Genomic DNA, 15,225 nt, shown 5'->3' with positions numbered 1-15,225 from the left:
ATCTCAGACTAGAAAATCTTTCATTTATTCTGTTAATATCCACACTGGAATAAACAGGAAATTTTTGAGGAGACAATGTTGAGAATGGGTAAGAGATTTTAAAAGATAAAAGTCTGACACCCCCCCTCCAAAAAATAGCTTGAATGAAACCTTCCCAGTAGCTTCATTACGTTCAGGGTTGATTTTGGCTCAGTACTATTAAAATAAATAAACATATCTCTCCAAAATTTCAGCTAATGGAAGAAAAATCCCCAGTCAAAGAACGTTTTCTATTATTTCTTCTGAAACACAAAAGAGCAGAATTTAAAGAGCAGACTGTGCATCGGTCATCTCAAATAATACAAGACCTCCACGCTTCCATACACGACCAGACTGGAAATACCCATCTCACTGTAACAGTAGTCACATTGGCATTGCAGTGAATTCATTTTTCTCTAAACAATGGCAAAGCTGGGACATGTGATGCTTCGTTTATATTCTGTAAAATGTCTCTTTTACCCTCAAGTGATGCATTAACAAGTCTCTTCAAATGTTTTCTTTTCTTATCTCATTCATATCTGTCAGCTTCCCTCAAGACTCCCTCTGGCAATTGATGGACGCATGTAATTTTGAGGTTTAGAAGTCCAATACTTTATTTAAAAAGGTAGAAAAAGTTCCTAGGTAAAAAGGATTAATGTTGTGGTGAAATGAAGCAGCATGTCAAACAGATTAAGCATTTCTTAGTATCTTATTTCCATACCTGGCCAACACATAAATAAATATTCTGTCTCCAGGTTAAGAAGACCTCCTGGTGTAAGGAGAAACGACATTTCCAAGAAAGGGAAAAAAACAAAACAGGGCAGCAACTGGATTAAGTATCTTCATGCAAGACTGTACCAAAGACCAGAGGAGGTAAGTTTATTTCTGATGAGGACTTCATTCCTTTCATTGCACGGTTTCTTACCCCATGAAGAAACTGTAAGTTGTTTCCGTGCTTAGTACATTGGTAAGTGAAAATGGAAATACATCCTATTATTGCGCCTGGGCAATAGACAGTATTGCAGCAGGGGTAGAGGAAAAAATTGTGACTGGGTGACTCGGACTGATTGCTCATTGCATTGTTTCACCACTCAAACTTGCATAAAAGAACCATTCTAGTACAGTCAGCTCTTACCACCTCTCTTAAAGAAATTAGAAATGTTTGAGCAGTCTGTATCTGTAAGATGTAAGTATCTGTAAGATGACTGCAGAAAAAGCAGTAACAGAATGTATGGTAAATTATTGTTAAATGGTATCAAATGGAATATGATATCTAATTCTCCAATAAAGGAGATTCAAGAGAAATGTATGTCTGATGTCCAATATCATGCATAGATTGCATGAACTCCTGCGTACGTGGAGAATCTCAGATTGGCTGTTACTGAAGTTTAGCCAAACCCCTATATAGCAGTATTTTATGTCTTCAAAGGATTCATGCACAAGGGTCTTTCAGGTCTGTTCAGGAATTAGGGCCAAAGACAAGCTGTAGGAAAACGTGTTTTTTTTTTTCTCTGCAGACTGTGGCTTGTGCTTTGGATTTCTAAGTGCTTTATTCAGCTGTGTTTGACACTCTGCTTCAGTTGTTCTTCAACTTCCAGCTGCAGCCCTGCCCCAGTTCCTTTGGTCCCTCAGTCCACTTCAACCCTTTACCTAAATCCTACATCTTTGCTGTAGTCGTGCATGTCAGCTGCTGAGCTATTTCAGTTTCCTCAGTTCTTTGGAGATGTCCTTACCCTGTTGTAAGCTGCTTTCCTGGACTCAATGATAAATTCTAAAATTACAGAAAGTTGAATTTAGGGGTGAATTATTGGTTTGAAATAAAGCTATGTTCAGTATGAGATTGTCAAAGTAAACGACCTCTTTGATTACCACAAGATTTTTAATAATATTAGATACTATCAGGTATCTTGCTGATACCTTATATTAGCAGTTTGGAATATCCATAATGTAAATCAGGTAAAGCGCTTTGATTTATGACCAAATTTGTTCAAGAAACTAATTTTGTGTTCCTCAAAGGTGAGATGCAGTAAGGCAACATGGAATGAGACTGTATGAAGACTGAGACTGAAACTTTATGTCTGAACCACGGGTACTGAATTTCTCATATCTCAAAACAGAGCTCAAAAGATAAGATCTCAGGGTAAAGTAATCTTACGGTGCAAATTTAACAATACATTTATTCTAAAGTCATTAGATATTACATTATTTCCTGCGAAATACAGTTATTAATTGTAAATATCACTTAAATTTATAGTTTCCTATTCATTAATTTATAAAGACAGTAACAGTTAATCTCATGGTCTAGAAAGCTAGAAGCGGCAATAAAGAATCAGGTGAAATTTTTTTTATTAAGTTGGTAATCCTGCAGATAAACACACTTATGTGTCCATACAAATTAATACCAGACTCTATAGCTTGGAACATTCTGTCTTTGGACTGCTGTGCACATGACGTTTTGGCCACTGAAGGCAAAACAAATAATCATAGCAATAACATCTTCTCCACAGGAGGTGATGAAGGTCTCAGTCAGGGCTTTCTATAGAAGCATAAAGACACAAAGTCAAGGTGCAACAGGGATTCTTGAGAACAAAAGAATTGTATGGGCTAAAAGATGTGTCCCTTCACATGAAGATGAGAGTTTTGTTCATTCTGTAAAACGAACACTTTTATTGGGGATATTTGATATCTGTATGCTTAGGGCACTCTAACAAATGGAGAAGATGTGAAAATATGGAAGCTCATAAAAGGAAAGAGATTGCACTCTGTAAAACTTGGCAGAACTGTAATCAGAGGCAGGATGGTGGGAGGATTTCCTTTAGATGTAAATGTCTGGGTTCCCTCTACGTTAATTGAAGATTAAATGTGAGTCACTTTATGCCAAAGTTTAAAATCAGTATTTTCTAATTAATTGTATGCCAGGAAATTCACGTTTCTCTCAATTGGCTATAGACATTTTCACTGTAAATCTCTAAAGACTGGTGAAACGAGGACCACCCATAGCTTCCTTATATACATACACATAAGAAAACTAAAGAATCTGAAATACAATTAGTGCTTTAAGGCCATGAGGTCAAGGCAAATATAGTCAGTCTCATTAACATTATTATATACATTGTTCTGTAACACTTAATAACCTGTCTTTCTCTCATTACAAATTTTGTATGTGGGTGAAATGGCAATAAACCAAGTTAAAATTTGAGAATTTGTGTGTTCATTGCAAACACTGATCTCTATGAGCACAGCATGCTACATTTCAACCTTCAGCATTTGAACGTTCGAAAGGCAATTACAGACAGGAAACTGGGGATTTCAATACCAGACTAGACTACTAATCAGCTCTTGCTTTGAGTCCTGAATGCTTTTCCTAGATGGTTTTATTTCATTCAGAAATCAACTGTGAGAAGTCCAAACAGGTGTATCATCACTTTTTAAATGATTTCTTGATATTGTCACCTGCTTACTGAATCACTCAGTTTTCCATTTTACTTTTCAGGGGTCTACAATCCTCTTAAACTTATTTAATTGAAAAAGTAGTATCAATTAAAATTTCACAATCTCCTCTTGGATATCATAGACAATTAAATTAAATAACAGCTTGCCATCTGTGTAAGCAAAGCTTCATTTTTTTCCCACTTGTATGACTCCAAGAATGCAGTCCTGAGCTGGGGACCCATCGTGATGAATGCTGTATGAATAAAGGACAAATAGATCACTCTTGCTCCCAGAACTTGTGATCTTAATATAAGGCAAAGCAAGTGAGTATTGGTAAGAGAGAAGAATGAGGATAGAATCATATTAATCACATGATCAAGTGGTCATAACATACATGTTAAGAAAGGTTTTGCAGGATGATGAAGACTCAGTTTTGTAGGTGGTAAAGGGAAGCTCCTGCCTAGATTTAGGACACCATCAATGAACAACACGAGAAGATGGAGAATATTGTTTCAAAGATTTACCACAGTTGTAGGCAGCTGGCACCATAGTCCATCCAAATAACTGAGAAATGATAGGCGGAGTAGAAACAGACCACGAAGCACCGTTACTTGGGCTTAATGAGACAGAAAGTTGAGCCAGTGGAAGGAGGAAATGGAACAGGCCATAGGAACAATGCTCACAGGAAAACCTGAATTGGTATTACTTGGGCAAGTCCGAATCTGTTAACCCCAAAAGAAAATGGGTTTACAGCAAGGTAGACAAGGATAAAAATCTGATGGCATTCTTTTACCATGAGCCTTTCTTCCGAGGCTATGAAGAAGGAATTGAAAAGTTTGAGACAAAACATGAGAAATTAAACAAGCCAGGGAGTGCTGCAAGTGATGCTGAAGGGAATCTTTAGGTAGGGCCTAGACTTAACTATACTGATTGGGAGCCAAGGGCAACATATTCCCATGACTGGTCAGAGAACAGAGGACAGTTTAAACACAAGAAAATAGGACTGAAAGAGAGGTGTAGATCCGTGGATCTTATTCTAGAGATGGCAGTTGAATACTAACATTTTCTATCTTTCTATCTTTCAATCGGTCTTTAGTTCACAAGAAAATTTTACCTTTCATCTGTTCACTACTCTTGCTCTTTAAAGCTTCCAGTCTGGATTTTATTTGAATATCTATATAAATTAATCTTCTTCATGTGTGAGGAGGTCCTTGTTATACAGGAGGAACAATCTTAAAGTATGTTGAGAAACACTTGTTCAGCTCAGCTTATGGTACAGTGTGGTTTGCATATTCCACAATAATTAGCTGAGGCAGCCTGAATGTTTAACAGGAATTGCTATCCAACCGCTCACAAATGATATGCAGATCAGGAATTAACTGCAGAAATTATTCAGCAAATAATTTCAAATAATACTAAATGAAAAAAAAAGGTAAACTGTTTGCAGGCAATTTGCAAAAGGAAAGGCGAGCAATATTCGAAGAATAAATTATTCATCCAGTTCTGGCAGACTGGGTCTACATTAATCCCCTTCCCCCCCCCATTCTGGTTTTCATTATACAGAGTGATTTTCCAGGGTTTCGAAAAAGGAAAGGTTCGATTATGTTTGTGTGATCCACACATACAAGGGAAACTTGAACCAATAAGCACAGAACCACTCTTCCTTGCAGACAAGTCACTTTCCCAGCCCAGGTAAAAATGGTTTGGGCTGTGGGGTCCTTGCTGGGGTAGAGTTGCCCTCCTCACCCCACAGCTCAATGGATGGATCTGCAGACAGGGGGGCAGAATGGATTTTAAAGAAGCCTCAATTTCTACTCTTTCAGACTCATCTCAGACAGGTAATTAGGCTTCAAAATATTTTATTTTTTTCCAAAGGGTGAAGCGTTTGGATGACTTATCTAATAAATGAAACTGCTGTTATATCATAAATGTCTTGGTATTTACTGTCTTAAAATGTGCCTTGGCACTGCTTTATTTTATTGAGCATAGGAAAGGATGATGACACAGGGCAGAGCCCTGAGCTTTCGGGATAGTATAGAACAATTGTCAGCTAGTCTTTTTCTTTTCCAAGAAATATTTTGTGCCTCTGCTTTCCCAATCAAGACACACTTTTTAGCAACCTCATAATGAATTAAATTCTACTCTTTTAGAAAGAGTTTTTGGACTGATTTGTTGACGAAATATGAAGCATTATTTACCCAGGGGGCTTAAAATGGTTAAGCTTGACATGAAAGCACCTTGTTCTCATTGATTATTTTCTCACCATTAACTGAAATTCAGCAGCAAGTTGCCCACTTCCTTGGCTTATGTGTTCAAATTGTATTTGGATTCTGGTTCTTCTACCCATACAAGTAAGAAGATCAAATACTTTGCAAGGACACATTTGAGATTTAACTGCCAAGAAACCTTTCAAGTCCCTCCATATTATTAAAAAAGACATTTTCTTTTAGTATCACATGCAGAAATATTTTTTTTTTTTACATAATGATGGGCCATAAATGCATAATAATAGGGTTTTTTTGCTTTTTTCCCTCTTCCTCTTTTTAAGATCCAATATTCAGGAACTGAATAAATATGAAGGCAGAGGACTATGCTATTAGTGATATGAATAGATCTACCTGAACTTCTGCCCAAAAAATACTCTAGACTTAAGAGGTTATGGCTTATTGCTCACTTTTTAAAAGGAAATCAAGCCATCAGAAACATTCTTCTTTGCCAGTATTTTCTATACAAGAAAGGAATTTTATTAGAATTCATACAGTTCACACTCAGGGATTTAGGGTGCAAGGACATGCAAAAGTGTGGCAAATGCAAAAAAACACTGAGAAAATGAAAATTCAGTGATAAAACATTACTGTATTGAAGAAAAGAAGGGTAACAGAGTTTGGGGGAATTGTTCCCCCTACAGCAAATGTGATACTAAGCCAGGTGACTGTGTCTGCTTGATCCAGAACAGAACAGTATGGTTGTATCTACTCAGGTACAGAAGTAAAACACCTGCATTCAAGCCAAATTACACCAGGATTTCTAAACTCTATAACTCGGCTTCTTAACTGAAGTGCAGTTAAGAAAGTTAAAATGTCTCCGATTTGTGTTTGGTGACACTTTGGATTCAGAAATGCTGTACAGGAGGGCGGACGGACGTTCTCTGCATCGATAATCCAAGTTCGTCTGCAACTGAGGTAACCGTACCATGAATAATTGACAGCCAACTTTGTCTGAATTTGAGGCGGCAATATGAAACAACAGCACGTTTCATATTTAAAGTCACAAACCAGACACTAAATTTTACACAGCCTACCGTACAAGATGTCTGTGTTCTGGTACACGTGTAAGTTAACGGACAAGCACAGTGTAAAATTGCTTGCCTTCCCTTTTCAGAACAGGCAGAGGGGCCTTGCAAACAGTGAACTCTGATGAACTGCACTGCAGAGTTGTATCTTTGCAAAACAGACAACGCTCAATTTGAAAAAAAACAGGATTCTTGCCAAAGTGGAAACAATTACTCTTCTTAAATTACCTGCACTCCAAAACACAGTGCTCAGTGCAGACAAATTTGTTTAGTGGGTCCCTTCTACTCCTGGAGTGACTCCTGCACAGCCCAGGAGGTTGTGCCGGTGGTCCCACTGCTTCACCGCAGGCCATGATTGCACACTTGCTGCAGAAGAGCTGCTTGAGTCAGCCTAAAACCCATCCCTTCCCACAGCTGCTTATTCCTCCCCCCTCCCCACAACCTCTGCCTTGTGTTAGCAAAACTGAATTAGCAGTAAGCTTGCTAAGCAAACAAAAAAAGCAATTTTCATCGGTCAGATTCCTACTATAACTAGCCATGTGGCCACACAAGCACTTGTGCCACCCCAATGGATGATGCAGTTTCGGGGCTCAACTGCTTTCTGAGATAAGCAGGGGAAAAGGCTGGGCTTTCTCAAGGTGGCGCTGGCACAGAAAAAGGTTACATAGCCGTAGCTGTGGTGAGGATTGCCCTTTACCAAACAGCCAGTCTCTGGTGGATCTGTGATTGAACAGATCTTCTTTTCCTGGCAAGTAAATCCTGATAGCGCTCAAAGATTACCCGTATTAGTAGAAAGCGAAATTGAGTGTTTACACTCTTAGGGATAATGCACAACGGACATCTTAAGGCCAGAATCAGACCCTTCTCATTTTTGCGGTGATGTGGCAGATGCATTCCGAGGATACGATTAACAATATGCTTTTACCATTTGAGAACCAAAAAAGTTGAAATGTAAGTTTTATATAGTGCATCTGTAAAGAGGAAATACTGTTGTTATGGTCAGAATTTTCTCAACCTTAGACTTTTTTTATGGAAAAAAAAAATAAAATAGAGAAACTTTTCTTTGCTCATGACTGTAAACCCAGTTTCCACCAGCATCCAAACCAAAATATCTCTTTCTGTCTATTGCCTTTTCTTCTCAGGTTCATACCAAAAATCATTCCCTGGACGCGGTTGGAGTCTTTTTGGTTTTCATGCATACTTATACCCTTACACCATGCTCACACACAGCAGCAATCAAAAGCCAGCACTCTGCCACTCTGTTTGCAGTCACACCACAGCAAAGCTGACAGAGTAGTCGGGGCTCCTGAGCAGGCTGGAGGTTTAAGACACTGTGTTGCATTGTTCCAGCTACTTCAACAGAGAGGCTCAGTTAATTGCTCTTTCATTTAGTCTGAATGGACTAAAATGTTAGGCCCACCACTTTTAAGGAGCTTTGTTGCAGCTCCCAGCATAACAATATTAATTGCCTACTACAACTCTTTTGTAAATGAGTAAATCACATGCTGCAAAAGCCATAATATGGAATGATAACATCCTGTTTTGCCAGTTCATTTCAGAGCTGCCAAAATCATGCATGCATATTTTACAGTTGTGGTAAATTGTATGCACAGATCCAATTATTTAAATGACTAAGTATCTAACTGTGAACATAAATCACACATTTTAGGGTCTCTACCTACCAGTGAACATCAGACAGAGAGAGATGTGCACAATTTCAAAAGCTATGAGTTTCATTTGTTCCTAAAGAAAGCTGGGTAAAACTGTTTCAATGGGTTTCTAGTAATTCATATTCTGTGTAATATACTATAAAACTCTATAGATCTGATCCAAACTGTGCTAATGTCATTGGCAAAACTCCCATTGCTTCAAAAGACTCTGACAAAGTCATTCTGAGAGAAAAAGTAATGGGTGAAGAGCAGGAGTATTAACATCATTTGCTTTGTAAGAACTTCTCATCCTTTTTATTTACACACAAAGTTAACGTTTCCTTTCCCATAAATAATTTAGATACCAACACAACAGCCATGGGTTGTACACCAGCCTCCAGCCATATCTCTGTATGTGAACTTGCTCCTCTACAGGGAGAATGTTAACCTCATTTTCTAAGGGAACATCTCCCCTGACTCTCTTTACTGAAATGAATTGGTCTTGCCGTTTTAGCAGTGACCAAAAATGATAGCATCTGTCAGTCTTCATGAAAATCTCAGTGTTTTGGATCCCACTAACAGTAAACAATTTTCTGAGAAAAGTCACGGTGGGATTCACAGCAGGGTTTGACAGCCACTTGTCTTTCAAGAGATTGCCCACTGTTGAAGTTAACAGTGTCAATGCCCACAGAATATAAACATCTATCTCCCATTAAAGAAGCCTCAAACATCTGGGTTTATTTCATCAGAAGGGCCTCCAGACTGAACTTCTCTACTTATTTATAAGAGCGTGACTGCTTTTGAAACAATACGTCGGATCTGCTCATTATTCTTTTCATGTGCCACTTTCTTCTAAATTATGCGATAATCCAAAGGGATAAAAATGCATAGTTGCTTTTTATTGATTTCGTCTTCAAATTATTTTAAAGTGTGAATTATAACATTATTATCTTCTAAATAACAAAGTACTAGCAAGCCATTAATTACTTACTACAACTCAATGCATCATTAAAATGATCCATTTTAATGACATGATACAGTGCAATTATTATTATTTTGTTATTCTAATTATATAAGCCTACATTAAAACCCTGGATCCAAATAAACTTCAAATCACTCCATTCCTTTTATGGTGTTCGCAGTTTTAAATTCCCTTTCCTTCTTTTCCATTAACACACCAAATGTTTATTTTGTTACAGTTTTTGCTGAACAAGGTTATATACAGGACTGAGACAGACTGGTGTGCCAAGTCCTGTGTTTGATACATTTCCAAACAATTTACAAGACGATGAGCAGTTCTCATCAAACGTACATGAGATTCTAGAACTTAATTTTGTGAATCAGCTTCAAGAATTTCAAGCATGGTAAATGACACCTGATTACCTATTTTTCATTGTGACCGAACGCTTCTAGGCATCAAAAGAATATCAAAAAATTTATACAGTTTGCTCTCATGACATTGGATAATACTTAACCCTCTTACTTAGACCATCATAGATAGCATCAATGAACACCAGATTAAGCCCTTCCTCGGAAACAGCTAGGGAAGATCAGAGCAGAATTATGCCAAAAAACAGCTTAGGAATGACCAAACTTGCAAAAAACTGAGGAGCCAATAAAGTAGAAGAAAGTATTGGGAGCACAGATAATAACCGGATGATAAAGCAGAACAAAAAGTGATCATCGTTTGTTATTTCCGTTGAATAAAGCGACACGTTAAATTGTTTCTGTTTCAAGAGTAGGGTTTAGAGAGAGAAAAAGAGGCACAACCTGGAGCAGGTTGGTGGGCAAAGCTCACTGGCTCAGGGGCACTCTACAGACAGCGGGCTTGAGTCTGATTTGCCTGTGCCTAGGTCAAACTCGCATAACCTCTACCCAGTCTGACTGACGGCAACACCCAGCAACCACAGCGGAAATGGGACAGTCGCAACAGGGGAGACTGAATGAGAGAGGGCATGTGCCTGATCCCAGGTTTTCACACCCCAATGGAGCGAGTAGCCACTTGTGGCTTGTGGGATTAGTCTTTTCATTCATTCTTCCATGGATTTAGTGGGGGGGAAAAAATAAAAAAGAAGAAAAAAAAAAAAGAAAAAAAAAGTCAAGCCTCACCTCTGTTTTTCTTCTTAGGGAATGGTCTTGTTCAGCCAACCATACTAAGAGATACTGACAGAAGCCTGAAACAGGAGGCGAACATTCAGCAAAGACAAGTGTGTATCACATTTTTTAAAATCTTTTTTCAAACCTTTCCTGGGTCAGGTGAATTATGTCTTAACAGCACCTGCAGTTTAGTGAGATAATGCTTCACTAACATTGTAAAAATATAAATAAAATACGGCTCAAATACTTAATCATTGACAAAGAGAATGAAATAATGCACTTATAAAGGGTTCATTCAGTAATTTATCATCAAATATCTAGGCTGTCCCCTTCCATTTGAATATACCACCATACTGGCAAAGCAGTAGGCAGGAGTCATTAGTTCTTAACTGAGTTTTCCAAAGGGAAGCATTTATTTCACTTGAAGCATTTGTTACTACATTTACCGTAAGAGGTTTCTGTCTAGTCTGTGTTTTGAACTAAGCAGCTTTGCAACATCTCATCAATTCAAACCACATTTTATCTGAGAACCCACTGAATTAGGGAACATGAGTTTTTTTAGCCAGTATAAGGGAAATAAAAGATCCAGCCAAAGGACTTTACAGAGATTTAGAGTGATTAGAGGGACAACTTAAATTCAAATACATGAGGAAAACAGCTCTGTGGCCTAGAGATTAATTTTAAGGAAGAAGACTCTTCATGTTTTACATTTTACTAAATGCATTCCTACCACACTGGAGAAAATAGAATTTCTAGGTAAAGTATCATACAGGTTAACATCCCAAATAAGTTTTGCATATAGATTAAAGACTGCTATTTTACTATTTGTATCCCTCAAGACAAAAAAAAACCCAAACCAATATTCCTTTGGATCACAATTTTAACCACCAAAATAGGATCTAAGACTAGCTTAAAATCATCAGTCATGCAATAAATAACATATATGTACCTCAGCCCTTACGGGATTTCCCCTTAGTGCAAAGAGTGCACCAAGAATAAAATAAAAAGGGTTAAATCTACATTGCTGTACCAGCCACCATATTAACGTTAGAAGGTGGAAACCACCCAGGCCTCTCTCCAGTTTGCAGATTAACAGCATAGGCAAGTTTAAGAAATACAGTTGAACTAAATTACTGATGCTATTGATATTTTTAATGTCTGAGAAAGTGAAGTTGGCTTGATTGGTTGTCTTAAAGCAGCTGTTTCCTGAGGCTGTTACTACCTAACTGGTTTCACAAGAACATGGTACTACAGCCACGTACTCATTGTCTCCTCCAAATGACCCTTAGGACAACATGTACGAGACAGCGAAGGAAATTCAACAAGTGGGGAAGCGGCTATGGGACACACCGTTCTGCCTGCTAGAAATCACACTCAACACAAAGTAGGGGGTAGCGTAAAGCAAACAGTGTAAAACTACATTTACAGGACAAAATACAAACTAAACACAGTGAAAAGATCTCATATGCTCTCACTGGATCCGGCCTATAGATTGCAAAACCTTTTTCTTATCTACCAGACAGAATTCTGCTTTTATGCTTGATAGAGCTTCAGGCATTAATGCACAGCAATCATCAGTCATCACCACCAATCAATCATTTAAATGGTATACAAGACTTTGGTTAATACTTTTGTACTCGAGTGATTTTATTCATACACAAGTGCCCTTGCAATCAAATCTGAGGCATCTTTTGTGACGGCAAGTATGATACTTCTTTTCTGACAGATGTTCCATATTTTGAACAGAAGAAGTGGATTTCTCAGTCTGAGGGGAAAGAAAAGCCATCTAATGGTTGCAGGGAAATCAAATATCAAATCATCAAGTGGTGCTGTCATGTCTTTATGAGGCTCAGAGGAACAGCTGGAACCCAGAGGAAAGCTAACCTGGGTTCATCAAGAATTTCAGTGGGAAATCGAAGAGTAGAGTGAGACTTCTACTCCCTCTTTCTTTACCACTCTGAATACTCCCGGGTTTTTTATTACTCTGCTTCTAGCAGTGCAGGAGATAGACCATAGGATGATTTGTGCCTGTTGGAAGGTTTTCTTTCCCCTCTTGGCAGGAGCCAGGACAGCATCAAGAGTAGGAGCAAGATAATTTTCCTATTTTCTGTACTTGCTACTGCTCACCTGGGGAAAGGTACAATTGAAAGGAAAGCCCCTTTCCACTCCGTAGCTTTTACCTTAAAGGTGTTTGGTGCAGAGTTGGGCAAGTTGTTTGCCAGAATGAAAAATATCTTCAATGAGCATATAGAAACAGTTTGTAACAGCCAAACATCAATATCCCAACAAGAACTCTAGAAAATATCATGATCGCTGCTTACTCAACCATGTCTAAGTTAGCCTCTGCGTCTGAGGTCACTGCTTACTTTTCCAGCAAGGGGCACCACAAGACCCCATCATAGAGGGTAGCTCCTGCAGATGCCAGGTGAAGGTGAAATCTCCACCCGGAGGCTGGACTCAAACAGAAGTAGCGTGACAGCAGCTATCTGTAAATATAGAGAGAGGATTTGGAACTCGATGACTTTGAGTTTATTTCCAGGACTGTTATCCTGCACAAAGATAAGAGTTTAGGCTGTGCATGTGTACACTTCTGGCTGTGACAAAGGAGGAGAAGTGCTGATTTAGCCCTCTGCAAAAGGAAAGCAGCTCTCAGGCTGATCCGAGTGAGACCAAGTCTAGAGACTTGGGCACTGTGACCCTCCCCCTCAAATCAACAGGGATGGCAGGAATACAATATATAGAAATATCTTAAATATATAATATTGTACCTTACAGCAAACCTGCTGTACGTATGCATTCATATATGACTTTCAATTGTTCCTCAAAGCAGTTAGTGTTAAAGCTTGGGTTCTTTTTAACCTTGTGTTTTTCCTTACATAGAAAAACCTGCAAAGATGAAGAAGCAGAAACAATGTTAGGACGGGAAGACAAAGTTAGTTTCTGGGAGGGTGGTTTGGTCCAGGATATTATCAGTGTTGTAGGAAATGTAAAAGGGGAAGGAGTGGATGAATTAAATAGATCTCGGCTGCTCAGTAAGGAGCTGGAGTTTCCCTCCCACTCCACAGTTAAAGAGTTTCTGCAGCAGGGTCCTTGTCTTGCACTACGTGAGCACACGTCTTACCTACTGTAGAGATTTGATATAACTTTGTGACTAAAACTAAACTTTCTCGTTATTTATTACTATTATTCACACCTTACTTTTATTCATCAAAGTTTGCCAAGTTAAAGGGCATCCTCATTTGAGAACAATAAATGAAGATCTGAATATCAGATAATACAAATTGATTTTTGTTTATATGTAAAAATGACAATAAAATCTACCATAATAAATGGCATAGGTAGACTTGATATTTTAAACTTCAAATGGTTGCATGATTTTAATCACCAGCAAGATAACTTCAGAGTATTTTATAGTAATTAGAATGACTGTTACAAGGAAAAAGAAGATGAAAACTAGTTGTTTTTCAAAATAACCCTCCAGCAACACAAGAAGGAGTGTAGAGCAGGTTCCAAAGATTTTTACAGAAAATAATTTATGCAAAAAAATATATTTAATAAATTATACTTTCTCAAATAACAACTGAGTATATTTAAGGTTTCTTCTTTACACCTGGAAAATAGTAAGTGAAAGGCAGCTGGAAATGCACAGAAAATGACTCAGGAAAAAAATAACTCTCCAGAGATGACTCAAGTCCAATTCTTCCTGCAGAGCCAGAGGAAGCGTGCCCACTCCCCCACTCCTTTTTTTAATTTGGGTTTTTTTTTCAGACGCAAGAAGCAGCCCCCAGACAAGCTGTGGAAGAGAGGAGAGATTTCAGGAGCAAAATGTCATCTGGTTATACAGGCAGAGTTCTAGTGTTTTAAGAAAGAAAAAGAGCAATTGCACTCCATTTATAATAATTCTACTTAATTTTAATCTCATGCATTGAAATTAAAACACAAATGAACCAAAATACTTGGTGGAATTTATTTTCACTTTGTGGGCCAGATCCTGCTAGTGGGGAGCTATTAAAAGTAACTGAGCTGAAAACCCACAACTTCTCTGTGCAAGAACAGCACAGTGAATAGGCAGTCATTCTGGGGAAAGAGAATATGGTTTCTCATGAAAAAGTGTTGAGATCAATTCACAGTTTTCACTACAAAGCTGTCTCCTATGTGAACTGGCAGGAGGCACAAGATGCGCAATGTGGAGTGACTTCTCGGGGCCAAACAGTACATCAACTTCTTAGCTCTCTTAATAGTCTGAATTCTTGAGGAAACTAGACTTATGTTGTACATACATCTATCCACCTACCCTCAACAGCTTTGAAGTTATTAGCTTGTTTCATCCAAATTTCATAAAAGCGTATCTCTCAATCAAAATAAATTATTTTGAGCTTTACAAACATACTTAGTGCCTTACACAAAGTAAAACTGGATTAATGTTTCTACTACAGAAGGTCTCCAGCACAAAAAACAAGAAAGGTCAAACTCAGAACTAGCCACTGGAGAATCCACATATGCGAGAGCCCCAGGAATTCAAACTTCCTCAGTTTTGCTGCTCACAATTTGATTGCTTATCTTTTTTCATCTAGGTTTCTGTTGCAGTTACTGTTTTAAGTACTGGCCTTTTGTTGTGTTTGTCTCAGACTTAATCATTAGATAACTTATTTTCTAAGATATTTTTCCAATATTAACCCAATTCTAAGTTCCTGCATCTGTTCTCACAGTTCTCACACTTTCATACCCAGACACATG

Source organism: Chroicocephalus ridibundus, chromosome 2 (assembly GCF_963924245.1).
Source record: "Chroicocephalus ridibundus chromosome 2, bChrRid1.1, whole genome shotgun sequence".
In the NCBI taxonomy this organism is placed as follows: Eukaryota; Metazoa; Chordata; class Aves; order Charadriiformes; family Laridae; genus Chroicocephalus; species Chroicocephalus ridibundus.
This window is presented reverse-complemented; position numbering follows the sequence as displayed.